The 13,770-nt window shown below is 34.3% G+C and overlaps 1 protein-coding gene across 1 annotated transcript in view; it reads right to left on the reverse strand.

The window, feature by feature from the left end:
* Window positions 1-8,288, reverse strand: part of LOC117329500 (B-box type zinc finger protein ncl-1-like) — a 33,080-nt gene extending 24,792 nt beyond the window's left edge. The window contains exon 1 of the mRNA XM_033887463.1: window positions 8,206-8,288. The gene's annotated coding sequence lies outside the window, so the exon portion shown is untranslated. The remainder of the gene's footprint in view (window positions 1-8,205) is intronic.
* Between the last annotated feature and the right edge of the window lie 5,482 nt (window positions 8,289-13,770).

Here is a 13,770-nt window from a genome sequence, read left to right on the forward strand (position 1 = left end):
GTGAATGACCTACCTTTTGAATTATGTGGACTGTGTCTATTACTGATATTTACCTGTAAACACAGGTACCACACAGGTAGATGAGGTAAGCAAGTTCAATGGAGTACAGCCAGGTAACATACCAGTCATAATTATAAGTTCCAATTATAAACATTCTACCTGTCAATGAATCATCAACACAATAGCCGTTGTTGATTATTAACCCATCCTCAGACGACCCCATCCTCATACATCGTCTACTAGGGCGACCCTCTCCTCATATTTATATATAAACATACAATCTGTATACTACATTCTACTGTACAATATCCTCATACATAGTCTATTAGGGCGACCCTCTCCTCATATTTATATATATAAACATACAACCTGTATACTATATATACTGTACAATATGTACTTTGATGTAATAGGTAGACATGTGTATACACCTGTCAGGGAGTGTTCACCAAGGAACAAGCACCTGTGACTATGACTGTAAATAAATACCTACCTTCTTGTAGGAGGTTAATTGGCGATGAATTTCTGACAAGCTAGCCACAAGATCTCAATATTTCTTATCAAAGAAATAAAACTAGCCATCAGTATTAATTATTCATTGCTAATTCAGAAATCGGTAATATTTTAACCTCACTCCGGGCCATTAAAGGAAATGTACATGCTTGAGCGGTAAGAAGTAAACAACCAAATATATTTCACATGTAACATTTCACAGAAGCACTTCAAATATGATCACAGTTAAAGTGATAATTAATAATGTTGGCTCTTACATGTTAGTAAAATACTCAAGTGTTTCTATTTCCAAACCAAATTCTCCCCAACATAAAAACTACCTGAGGTAGATATTAAAAATACTGTCCCCAAGCAATTTGAGGGTTAAAAAATCTAAAATAAGTGAGGTGGGGAGTCTGGGGGATTGGAGAAGGCAATTGTTAAGTTTATTTCAGAATTTCAAAAGTAGCCAGTAACTGGTAAAAAGAATACCAGGTAAAATCACCTTTAGATAAATTAATTACCTACTAAGTATACTTTCAACTTTGAATAAATTATATAATTTCTCACAATTTATACTGGGAAATTCTGCATTGTCTCCTCTTGAACCTATGAGCAGGACATATAAATACAAGATACAAGGTGAAACGATCAGACACATCACAGGTTTTTTTCTCACTGGTTTCGGATGGGGCCTTTCTCTCTCATTTTGGGAAGAAAATTGGGAAAGACTTCTTCAGGAATAAACTGGAATTTTTGGAATTTAACTATGAAATAATTTCAATTGGGAATAGCCTAGGGCCCATTAACGGCCCCCAAAAACCTGTGACAACTTACCATAGTAAATAGTAAGGTTCACAGACAAGAAATAACACAATTTATAATTAAAGCATTGTCCATATATAATTACCTTTTGTTTCACCCTATATGACATCTCCTTGTCCTCAAGACAAGTGATTAATAAAGACAAGTTATATAATTAAGCACTTTCCGTATTGTACCAGTGTACTATCCAATCACCTGCCGATTAGAACATCCGAGAGACAGTTTAGCATGTATTGATGTAACCACTCTGTCCACCCTTTTATTCCACGCTAGACCAGACTCCAGTGAATATCTAAGACACTTTTCATATTCACACAAACATCTCGCAAATTGGTTAAATATCCAAGAGGCACCATATATACTTGCCACCAAGTCAATCTCGTCTAGATGTAACTTGTCCATACATAAACTTCTCAACACTCAACCTTCTGTATGTTACCGTTATACCGGTGAGTAAATCTGACCAGACACAACATTCCCCACAGTACCAACTGAATAAGGTTATGAATAATCCTAAAATTTCAACATCATTGAATGTGATGATTCGACACTGAGTCACTGCTTCATTTTCTATGTTTAAGGAAATCAATCAATGGTGATGACCTCCCTACAATCCCCCCTCCTGTTTATTGATCCCCCTCCCTATATTGATTACTATACAGCTGGTCTAACACTCTGAATCACCACCACAACAAACGATGACTTCATTCATACACAATCAACAGTGCTATTTTAACTCCTGTATTGGCAGTACTCTGCTTAAAGTGCCAGGTATTGCATGCATGTCAGCCATTGACAACTGTACATAACACTAAAGCTATATATTGAACCTAGATAATAATACGGCCAATTCCATTAAAACAAGGTATCTCCACACTAACACACACACAGTAGCAGTATTTGATAGACAGGTCTATATACTACTCAGTAAACTGTAAAGTGACTGTCACAAGATTTTTATAACCATGGTAACAGGTTAGGAGGTTGCAATTGACATACATGCAGCTGTGACAGAGCTAAACCACAACTCCTAAAGGTTAGTACTATTGGGTTACGGATTCTCCTCCTTAGACCGTTGAGTGTGTGTACTTAGTCAATGCTTTCTGTACACCATATAATAACTCATGACACTTACCTCATTATGCTCTATAAGTCAAGGGGCAAAATATTAACCTTGAAATATTTTGTTTTGTTTCAATGTTTACTTGTTTGCTGGGATATCAACCCTGTGGACAGCTTGGGTTATTTTGAGGCGGGGTCTCTTTGTAGTAGTTGGTGACTTTCTTAACGTCAGAGGTCTGTCACATGGCATCCAGAGCAATTAGGGTAAAGTGTCGTCATGCCCAAGGACACAACCACAACATCAATCTGGCTCCTTTTCCATCTTCCGGAGTCTCAAATACTCTACCCTATTTAGTATCACTTCAACATGAAAGTTACAACTATGAAACGCACAAGAAAACTCGCATTAACTACATTGACTTGATACTCAATAGATTTTTGCTGTCATAGCTATATTATTCCAATATTGTAGCGACATAAGAACAGATTGGCTGTAATAGGACTGCTGCGGTTAACCTGTATATATCACAATGCACTATCATAACATTGTTCCGTGATACAGTAGAACTAAATCTGTTATTGGCGATTAAATTTCAAAGATAGTATTTATAACCAAAATGTCATTTAATATGCTACACTTTTCATTAAAACAAAAAAGTAGCGATTCTGGCTGCGAATTGTATTTGTTTTCCATTTTGAGAAATGAAAAGCCATCGTACCGCTTTTGTTTTCACATATAAGTCCTATTTTGGAGTCACTTAAATGTTTGTAAATTACATACATATATAAGGTGCAGTGGGTATGGTTCAAACACTTGTATGTGAATAAGTTGTGTGAGTACATGTTGTCGGTTTGTGACGAGTCGTCCTGATACCTGCCACCTGGTTTTCGTTACTCTAATAGGATCTTTCGACCACCTTTCTGTTTGGTTTTTAATGCCTAAATTATACCTTTCTACACAATTACATTTATATTATTTTAATATTTGTTCAATTTCGTTAAAACGAACTAATCTAAATACTAGATTTGCCACCCGATATTGTCACTGCTACCCGCTGTTTGGGCCGAGATTTGCGGGACGAAACGTACATATCGCGTAAAAAAACAATAACAAAATCATTCACGACATGGCACGCGCTGCCATCACATTGAATCAACCCGCGATGTTATTTTGTTAAACCTTTTAGTTATATTATTTATTTACTTATCTATTTATTCATTCATTCATTCATTTACTTTTACCATCTGTACACCAACCAAGATGTTTCCTAATTAATCATAATAGGCCCTCGGCGAATTAAGTATCGGCTGAAGGGGATCGTTTTCACAACATTACGATATTTATTGTTGTTTATACCGACTATATTTGTGTAACTGTTCCATGTTCTATGTCTATATGTGATCGTATGTAATTTACCTGTGTCTTGATAAAGGGGCAGATTGCCTCGAAAATTCGTCAATTTACTTGTCTGTACTGTCGTTATTACTACTTGACATAAATCTATTTCTAGTAATACGCATCCAACATTTGTTTGTTAGGATCCAGTACCTATATTGGTTTATACCGCCGTTATTACTTACTAGACCCTATATATATATATATATATATATCAAGAAGCACGGCAAAATGAGAATTATATCTAATCTAGAAAACTTGTTCCAAACAAAAATGCTAACAGTGAGGGATGGAAACACTTTTCCTTGCAACATAATATAAATGACAAAACAGTTCTGCCAGGATTTACATGATCATTTAGATTTAGCATATTATCTACATCATATAATAAATTGTTTTCATATTAGGAGATATATATAAAATAAATACAATTAATGTCAAGGTAAATATATTGAAAAACATCACAATAAAGAGCTCTGTTCTGTATCGCAATATATCAAGGTATACTTCTGCTATATATCCTGCACGTGGCAGCTCTAATTGGCCAATCCGCAGGTGACAACAATCCATTTGTTGCATTGCATTGTGGTACAGCTATTTTGAGATAAACAATATATTGAAGTCAGTTTTTGCTCTTGAAATATAAATATTGAATAGAGACATTACATTTGTTATGATTCATCATAAACCTTTTATATTGAGGAAGAATTTATATTTGGTCACTCACAACGAACAGTTATTTTATTTGGGTACATTTTGGGCCAAATATAGGCCCCTTTCCCTACAGAAATTTTTCTATATTTTTTCCAGTTTTGAGTTCATATTTTCCCAATCAGACATTGTTAGTTTCCATGTATGTAATTCTTAATATAATTAATATGGATAAATGTTGATCATATTACAGTTCACATGTTTTCACAAGCCAATGTAATAGTTCAACTAGTCCCCAATTTTACTCATCACAGCTAAATTATGCATAAATTATGCACAAAGATATGATCACTATGTTTGAGCTTCGAAAAAGTACCTTTTTATCCAAGATTAAGAAAATACTGTCATATTTTCCCAATGGAAAAGATACAAATCCCTTTGCAATAAGGTTAGAAAATCACCAAGGAATATAGACTGATTTCTAAAATGTAAGTTGTTTTTTATAAACATTTCCATTGTAATCTCGCATTCTCAAAACACGGTTCACCTAACGTTGTCCAGGTTTATATATTACCGCCGCAAACATCAAATTGTATGCAGCCCGTTTTCATAGACTATAGAGTGAAATGAAAATAACTTATCCTGGTAATCTTCATATCCAAGTCGGGATCTTTGTTGTTTACACCATAATCTTGCTGTTTACTGTATGCATATGGCCACTCGGCGATCATGATCACAAGCCAGAAAATAGGTGTATTTCAGGGATTTCCTACAATTTTTCAACTGGGTCTATTGAATTGGAAATTTCTACACAACAAAACTTAAGACATTGGGAAAAACAAAAAAATTGTGAAATTCGTACAAATTTCAGTTTTTCTTTGATAAATATTGCCATTATATCATTTTTGATTTCATTTCATTATCTGTAGCTGTTTTTATTTTTCAAAATTGCCTTAATATAGGTCTTTGTATGTAAAACATACTTAATCATTCAAAAGTGACTTCAAAATTGGGAATTTTCACAAGATTTTTTTAGAGGGAATGGGTCCTTTTAACGGACCCTGTTTCTATTGTAGTAAAATCCCTGTATTTTCTGATTCTATCTGACCAGAGATTTCCTGTAGGTCTAGGCACATATACAGGGAGATTTACTTGTTATTAAGTTAGCTAATTAGGCTATTCTTTACCTAATCATTATCAACAAAACACATCAAAAGGGTGAAGTCACCAAAGACAAACCGGACTGACTCCCCATTGTCTATGTTTACAAACATGGTTCGAGTATATTTAGACTTGGTACTCGTCTAAGGGTTGGTCACTTAACAAAAACAATGACTGTTAATAATCCGTATCCTTGATTAACATCAGTGTTTTTAAATAACAGCTTGTCATTTGGCACCTCAATGTGTCTAACAGTTTAAAAAAACTTACAAATCAAGACTACAAACATCTGAATATCAGTTAAAATCAGATTATAAGAGATCCCAGAGGGATCACGCCACCCACCATTGTATGTTTTGTTGGTTCTATATATAAGTCTGATGTTTTTTGTAATTTCTTCTCTTTCCACTTCCTGTTATATGTGATAACTCACAACTAGCAATTAAGAAGAACCTTCAAATGAATTCTCAATAACTTTAAGTAAGATTCCTAGAGTAATAAGTTAACAACCTTCATTTGTCAAATTCAAAATGGCCAACTGTAAGCCATTCTATTTCTCATGACTCAAACTGAATGGATCAACTAGAGTGGAGGGGAATCTATATAGCAAGCACGAGGTATATCCTGCTCGTTCTTCTCCAGAAATTAGTGATGACAAAGTTCAACTCTTAAAATCAAAGATGACTGCCTGTCAGTAAATTTGTCTTCAAAAATCCTATTACTCTGTCAACTTTCTGTGGATAATATTTTGAGCGGCAAATTAATTTCAAACCTTGCTAAGTTTTACCAAGACAATTGTCAAACCTTACCTTAGTGTTATTTTTTAAATCTGAAACAGCGATTTAAATTCACCAGAGGTATGTTGCATTTTACTCCATCCTCGTATCTTAAAATGATACTATAAATCATTTGGTCTGTTTGAATCAGTTGCACACAATAATTGAACAGTATTCCAGATTTTGTTGATCAACTGACAAGTTCAGGGTAATGGGTTATATGTATGATCCTTCCAGCACACATGTGATAGATCTTGACCAACCGTTAAAATACATCATGAGTGAGAGTCTGACAGCAAAATGCAACTATATCTAGGCAATGACTATGCATTACATGTGATTAGGAAGAAGATCTGATGTTGCCTCTGCAAACAATGAATTTAAGAATACAATTAAATTGCCTGTGTATTGTAAAATACAGTGAAATCCCTTATTCATTGCTAAGCAGTGTTACCTGTCAACAGGTCATTTTTTGACCAGGGAAGGCCATTCGTCCTGGCAGACATGTTTTTGATTAGCATTCAAGTCCAGTGAAAAAATATCCACAAATGTTAGCAATGTGTTATTGTGTAAGTAATACCTGGATAGATATTAATAATAACTTAAAAGCGGACCTGACAAAAGTTAAATATAACCATACAGATGTGTTTCAGCTTGAAATTATTAAATTAACCTCTCACAAAGATAAAAGTCTGAAGATAACAGTTTATCAAACCAATATTCAACTTACACATGAATTAGAATGGGCCAAATACCTTGACTGCGGAATGGATGTCAAAAACTTACATACTGTGAAGTTTTATAAATCAAACGATTTGTCTCAGCTCAAATATGAATGATGAATGTTGTTTACTTTCACTTTGGGTCAGTGACTTATCATAGAAAGTTTTTTTGGAAAGTACAAAACAACTGAGGATTTGACAAAGAAAATTATAGATCCCTACCTTATATTTACACAGAAAAAACGCCACAAAGTGAGTGGAGTTCATCAACCCATAAACAAAGTTCAGTCCCCTCTAGAGCAGATACTAAACAAAGTGATCCTTTGTGTAATACGATCTCAATATTTGAAGAGCTTAAAATATGTTCTTACCTTTCATACGAACGGTTATTACAAAATTTCACAACTTGTCTCTAGTATTACATACATACTGTATGTAGTTACTAATCTGTCCACCTACATATTATTTAACATTTTTTACAGACCGACCCGACGGGCGTATCTTCTTCTGACTCATCATTTGTGTATCAACTGAGAGGGTAGCTATGATTCCGGACACATTCCTTACAATTTACAAATAAAATAGGGTCACACAGTAATCTAGATTTCAACTTATTGTTTTGACAACCGTCGATCACTACGATGTATCACCGTTTCCTGAACAATAATTTTCATCTATATATAAATCAGTTGCGATATAAACAACTGTGACACAGAAATGAACAAGGCACCCAGTTTCAACCAATCAGATTCCCCGAGAGAGATGAACTATGCTCGGTCATGTCTGAAACTTGACAATTTTCAAAACAATGTCCTCTCGTATAAACAAAGAAAATCACCGAGAAAAATACTCCATTGAAGAAAAAGACATCTAAATATACTCTACTGTACACTACATTGCTTCACATAAACGATCGAAGACTGTTCACAAAAAAATCTCTTATGTATCATTGTTTCACTTCCCAACAAAACAAAATCGCCATGTTTTGACACACAATGGACCCGGCAAATTTTTGGCGTGGTAAGAAGAATCGGCGAGATCGACATCTGTAACACATGGTACTTTAAACAAGGATCATATAGCCTATAAATCGGTAGAATAGTTTCACACATATACTTACTTGGTGGATGAAAATAATGAACCGTTCTTCTGGGAAGACATGTGCGCCTTAGCGTCCCGCCATGACAAAAAAGATTTCTTGCCTCGATATGGACATGAATATATGATTGAATTAATTAGCTCGAAGCGCCACCTATCGATTCGACGCGCACCTTGCAAACCAGCTGATTGGGTCTGCCGTGATCAGAGAGATTCCAGCGGGAACTAGAGATTTAAAAATAAGAACTTAGAGCTTCTAACTTGTTCGTACAAGCGGACTGGAATTTAGAGTAAACAACATGATTTAGTAGCTATGTACAGTAGTCGACTACCGTAGTCAGAGGTCATCAAACGGCATGTATGTAAGTCCCACATAGCAAACGGAACCACAGACATTATTAATTTTGAATGTTTCAAAAAAGCAATATATGTATACATATAAATTTAGATGTTGAATAATACATGGGTTCAGGAATAAAACAAATACAACAAAAAGTATATTCACATAAAATAAATAAGTTTTTCCCTCTTCATGGAAGCCATCATATATACTGTCGTTTTTTGTATATTAATTTCTTGGGAGCGGCTATAATTTTAGTAATTAAGGGGAAGTTTTATTTTTAGTATATATTTGAAAATATTATGCCCGATAATATTTTCTAAGTGAGAATCGTACAGTTATAGTCGCTTTAAGGATAAAGCTTTTTAATCTTCGGAGAACGATATACAGTGTATGTTACAAAAATATTCATTTGATGACTTCCACTCTTTTGCGAAATTTGTTACCAGTTTGTACTTATTTGGGAAAAGAATTTAATGATTTTGTTATAACTTATCATATTTCCCTTGATCTACATGGCAATGAAAATGTGTTAAATCAATCAAAGATAAGCATTGAAAGTACATCTCGTACAGAATGACAATCTGGTTATCATTCGAAACTTCATTATTAAACAGTTGATCTGTATAACAGTACAATTAGCATAATACAATTAGCATGGATATTTATTGTAGATCTTCATAATATACACGTTATCAGTTATACCAGGACAAAGAAAATTAGTACATTCAGTGGAGTTGGCAAAATTGAAATATATGTTTGCAGCTTTTCTTAGGAAAATAGAAAATACTTTGAATAAATTCTTCGTTGATACATCATTTTCAAACCATACACAATGCTTTAAAGGATAAAAAGTTATTTTTTGCTTTTTAAAAGGCGTGCTGAGTTGTTAATACAATGTACATCGGTATACTCGACATCAGGTCTAATTAGATTCAGGCCTGTCTTCTTCGGTATTATTGATTATCCATTAAATATAACCACCTCTCTGTTTGATACCATCTGATTAAATAAATTCTCACGTTCTCGTATGATTACAATGCGGAAATGAAGATTAAATAAATTTAACCATCAATCTGTGAATTAATTAACTAGTTCATCAGAAATGCATTCAATCATTATGATGATTTGTAATTGGGTATAGTACTTCTCCTGTAAGATTTCTGAAATAATTGTTATTTCTTTCTTAAATATTTCATTTTTTAACATAGTTATGCATGAGTCGTGACATAATATAAATACAATTGATATCAATATTAGGAATATATATTAAAAAACAAACTGAACTTAATTGAACTGATAATAATTGATGATTGCTGATATGTCTGACTAGTTGATTGGATGATGATGTTGTTGAATGCATATAAAGATTGATAAATGATAATCATGTGATGATAACGAAAGTGATGTTGATGATTGTAGGATTTATGGGACGATAACCAAATTTATGGTACATGATGCTGGTAGATGATCAATTGATTTGATGCTGATAATGATGATGAGTGTATATAAAGAATGCTATATGATAAGCATGCATGTGACGACGACGATGATGATGATGATGATTAAGACGACGACGACGACGACGACGATCATAATGATGTGTAACCATATTGTGATGGCGTAAGTGATGATAATGATTTCATGTGTGGTTACATGTTGCAATGTGATGATAATTATTGATACAAGTTGTCTTATGATGATGAAGTGAATCGTTCACATCTCACAGGAATACGTCCGTTCGTTTATTATGTTGACAGCCCCGGTAGATACCTCCGTTCGTTTATTATGTTGACAGCCCGGTAGATACGTCCGTCCGTTTATTATGTTGTTAGCCCCGGTGGATACGTCCGTCCGTTTATTATGTTGTAAGCCCCGGTAGATACGTCCGTCCGTTTATTATGTTGACAGCTCCTGTAGATACGTCCGTCCGTTTATTATGTTGACAGCACCAGTAGATACGTCCGTTCGTTTATTATGTTGACAGCCCGGTAGATACGTCCGTCCGTTTATTATGTTGTTAGCCCCGGTGGATACGTCCGTCCGTTTATTATGTTGTAAGCCCCGGTGGATACGTCCGTCCGTTTATTATGTTGACAGCCACGGTAGACACGTCCATCCGTTTATTATGTTGACAGCCCCGGTAGATACGTCCGTCCGTTTATTATGTTGACAGCCACGGTAGACACGTCCATCCGTTTATTATGTTGTTAGCCCCGGTGGATACGTCCGTCCTTTGATTATGTTGACAACCCCGATAGATACGTCCATCCGTTTATTATGTTGACAGCCCCGGTAGATACGTCCGTCCGTTTATTATGTTGACAGCCCCGGTAGACACGTCCGTCCGTTTATTATGTTGACAGCCCCAGTAGATACGTCCGTCCGTTTATTATGTTGACAGCTCCTGTAGATAAGTCGGTCTGTTTTGTATATCGGTCGCACAATCATTTACGTCCGTCCGTTTATTATGTTGACAGATCCATCAGATATGTTGGTCTAATACGTCCGTCCGTTTAATACGTTGACAGTTTTTTTTATATACCTTGACAAGACAGTTAATGGTGTTTATTATGATTTTAATTATTTTTGAGATATCTGTCATTTATACAGTAAGAGGTACATCAGAACTAGCTTTACAGAAAGAGCCGTGAAATATATAGAACTGTTTTGTTCAATCATGGTCGTTTGAGTTCGTTTTTCTCTAATCTGATATTAAATTTCAAACAGCTATGGTTTAATTGCGATCAATTGGCGACCGGTATACGCTTCTCTGACATTGAACACTAAAGATAGATAACCTCTCTGTGACCACGAGGATTACTGACCACTGCCCATAATCTCTTGTTCAGTACCGCGGTATATATAATCCGATGGACAGCGATTAGACTCGATCCTCGTGTAATCCGACAAAGGTTACATCATATATCACGGAGCTTGTCCTCGCAAGTTCCAACGTATGTCCTGATATCTACTGGTAAACCCATAACCTCATGTCAAAGTACATATTGTATATGTAATGGCGATAGATATGGTCATTACATAAAGAAACTCTATCGGGAAACATCACACAACCAACCAACCCACCCTCTGATATTATAGAGTCTGATTCTGTCTGATAATATAGAGTCTGATTCTGTCTGATAATATAGAGTCTGATTCTGTCTGATATTATAAAGTCTGATTCTGTCTGATATTATAGAGTCTGATTCTGTCTGATAATATAGAGTCTGATTCTGTCTGATAATATAGAGTCTGATTCTGTCTGATATTATAAAGTCTGATTCTGTCTGATATTATAAAGTCTGATTCTGTCTGATATTATAGAGTCTGATTCTGTCTAATAATATAGAGTCTGAATCTGTCTGATATTATAGAGTCTGATTCTGTCTGATAATATAGAGTCTGATTCTGTCTGATATTATAAAGTCTGATTCTGTCTGATATTATAAAGTCTGATTCTGTCTGATATTATAAAGTCTGATTTTGATGATTCTGTCTGGGGAAATATATTCTATCTTCCTTTCAAAATAACCAATGATTCAAAACTTCAGTGGTTCCAATACAGAATTTTACATAATATTTTGACAACAAATTCTTTGCTTTTCAAGGCAAACATTGTTATAAACCCTCTTTGCACATTTTGTAATTCAGAGTCCGAAACCATAACACATATTTTTTGGGATTGTCAAAAAGTACAGGATTTATTGCAGAGTCTAGAAATACTTCTGGATGCACTTTTAATTCCTTTTACTATGAATAAACAGTCTTTTATATTTGGACTCCCATCAGTTAGAAATGTGTATAATAAAGTTGATAATGAGATTAACATCATCATTAAACATTATATCTATAAAACCAGATGTCTAAACACTACCCTAAATTTAAATGCTCTTATCAATTCAATAAGAGAAAACCACAATGTCAAAAAGTATGCAGCAATTGGGAAGGGTGAAGCTTCTCTTGAATGTTTTAACAAAGGTTGGGAAAAATGGAAAAAGGTTCTCCTTTTGTAAGTATTTATTATATTGAATATATTTTTCTTCTCAAACTCTGACTGTTTGTAAAAAGCCAATGACATTTATAAAATTCTATCATATATTTTCAGCAAGTATTTCTTAAAAGTGTTTTCAATTCACTTATCAATTTTTTTCTTTCTTCCGAAGGCCTTTTTGTATGTCTGAAGTGTCTGTCTTGTGTTTGTCTGTTTGTCAATCTGTCTGTCTTTCCAATTATCTGTTCGTGTTTGGATGTCTTTATAGTTGTCCGTCGGGTGTCTGTCTGTCTAGCTGTTTGTCCTAATAGATGTCTTATATGTGTTTATATATATATATATGTATTTTTTTTTTATTTTTTCTTCAATCTGTCTATCCTTGTAGTTGTCTGTCTGTGGTATCTGTCTGTCTTGTGTTGGTCTGTATCATGCATCTCCCTCCTTTAATAAAAAAAAATACACATTTCTATCTTTTGTTTTGATTGTAAAGAAACATATAAAATATATTTCTTTCTCTAAGAAAATAAATAAATACAAACAGTGATATAAATGTCAGTCATAATGATGTGTGTATATATATACTTTCATACTATACAAATATTCAGATATGATTACTTGAATAAGTATGAAAGGAAATAGTATGCAATGGATGCTTATATGTATCAAGAGTGTTTGAATTTGTGATATGAAAAAATGGATGAAGGTAAAAGGAACGAATGTATTGTCAAATTGTGTCATGTGTATGTATTTTTTGTTTTGAAAACTGAATAAAAATATAAGTTATAAAATAAAAAAAAAAAAAAAAAAAAAAAAAAAAAAAAATAAAGTCTGATTCTGTCTGATATTATAAAGTCTGATTCTGTCTGATATTATAGAGTCTAATTCTGTCTGATATTATAGAGTCTGATTCTGTCTGATATTATAGAGTCTGATTCTGTCTGATAATATAGAGTCTGATTCTGTCTGATATTATAGAGTCTGATTCTGTCTGATAATATAGAGTTGGGGTGGGGGTGGGGATGTTAAAAAGCGCCCCCACGCCCCCCTTAAATCCGCCAGTGCATCCGGTACGTCACCAGGGCCGGGCATTGGCGTGACATCTAAGGCGGGCTTGGTAGCCAATTCAACCAATTCAATTGTGTTATGAGAAAAAACATGACAGTATAAAGAAAACACTAATGGGTGACAATAATACATGGGGAAACAGATGGACATTAGTATTGTAAATTAATTTCTTCGTTAATTTCTGTAAT

The sequence above is a fragment of the Pecten maximus genome, chromosome 6, assembly GCF_902652985.1.
Source record: "Pecten maximus chromosome 6, xPecMax1.1, whole genome shotgun sequence".
In the NCBI taxonomy this organism is placed as follows: domain Eukaryota; kingdom Metazoa; phylum Mollusca; class Bivalvia; order Pectinida; family Pectinidae; genus Pecten; species Pecten maximus.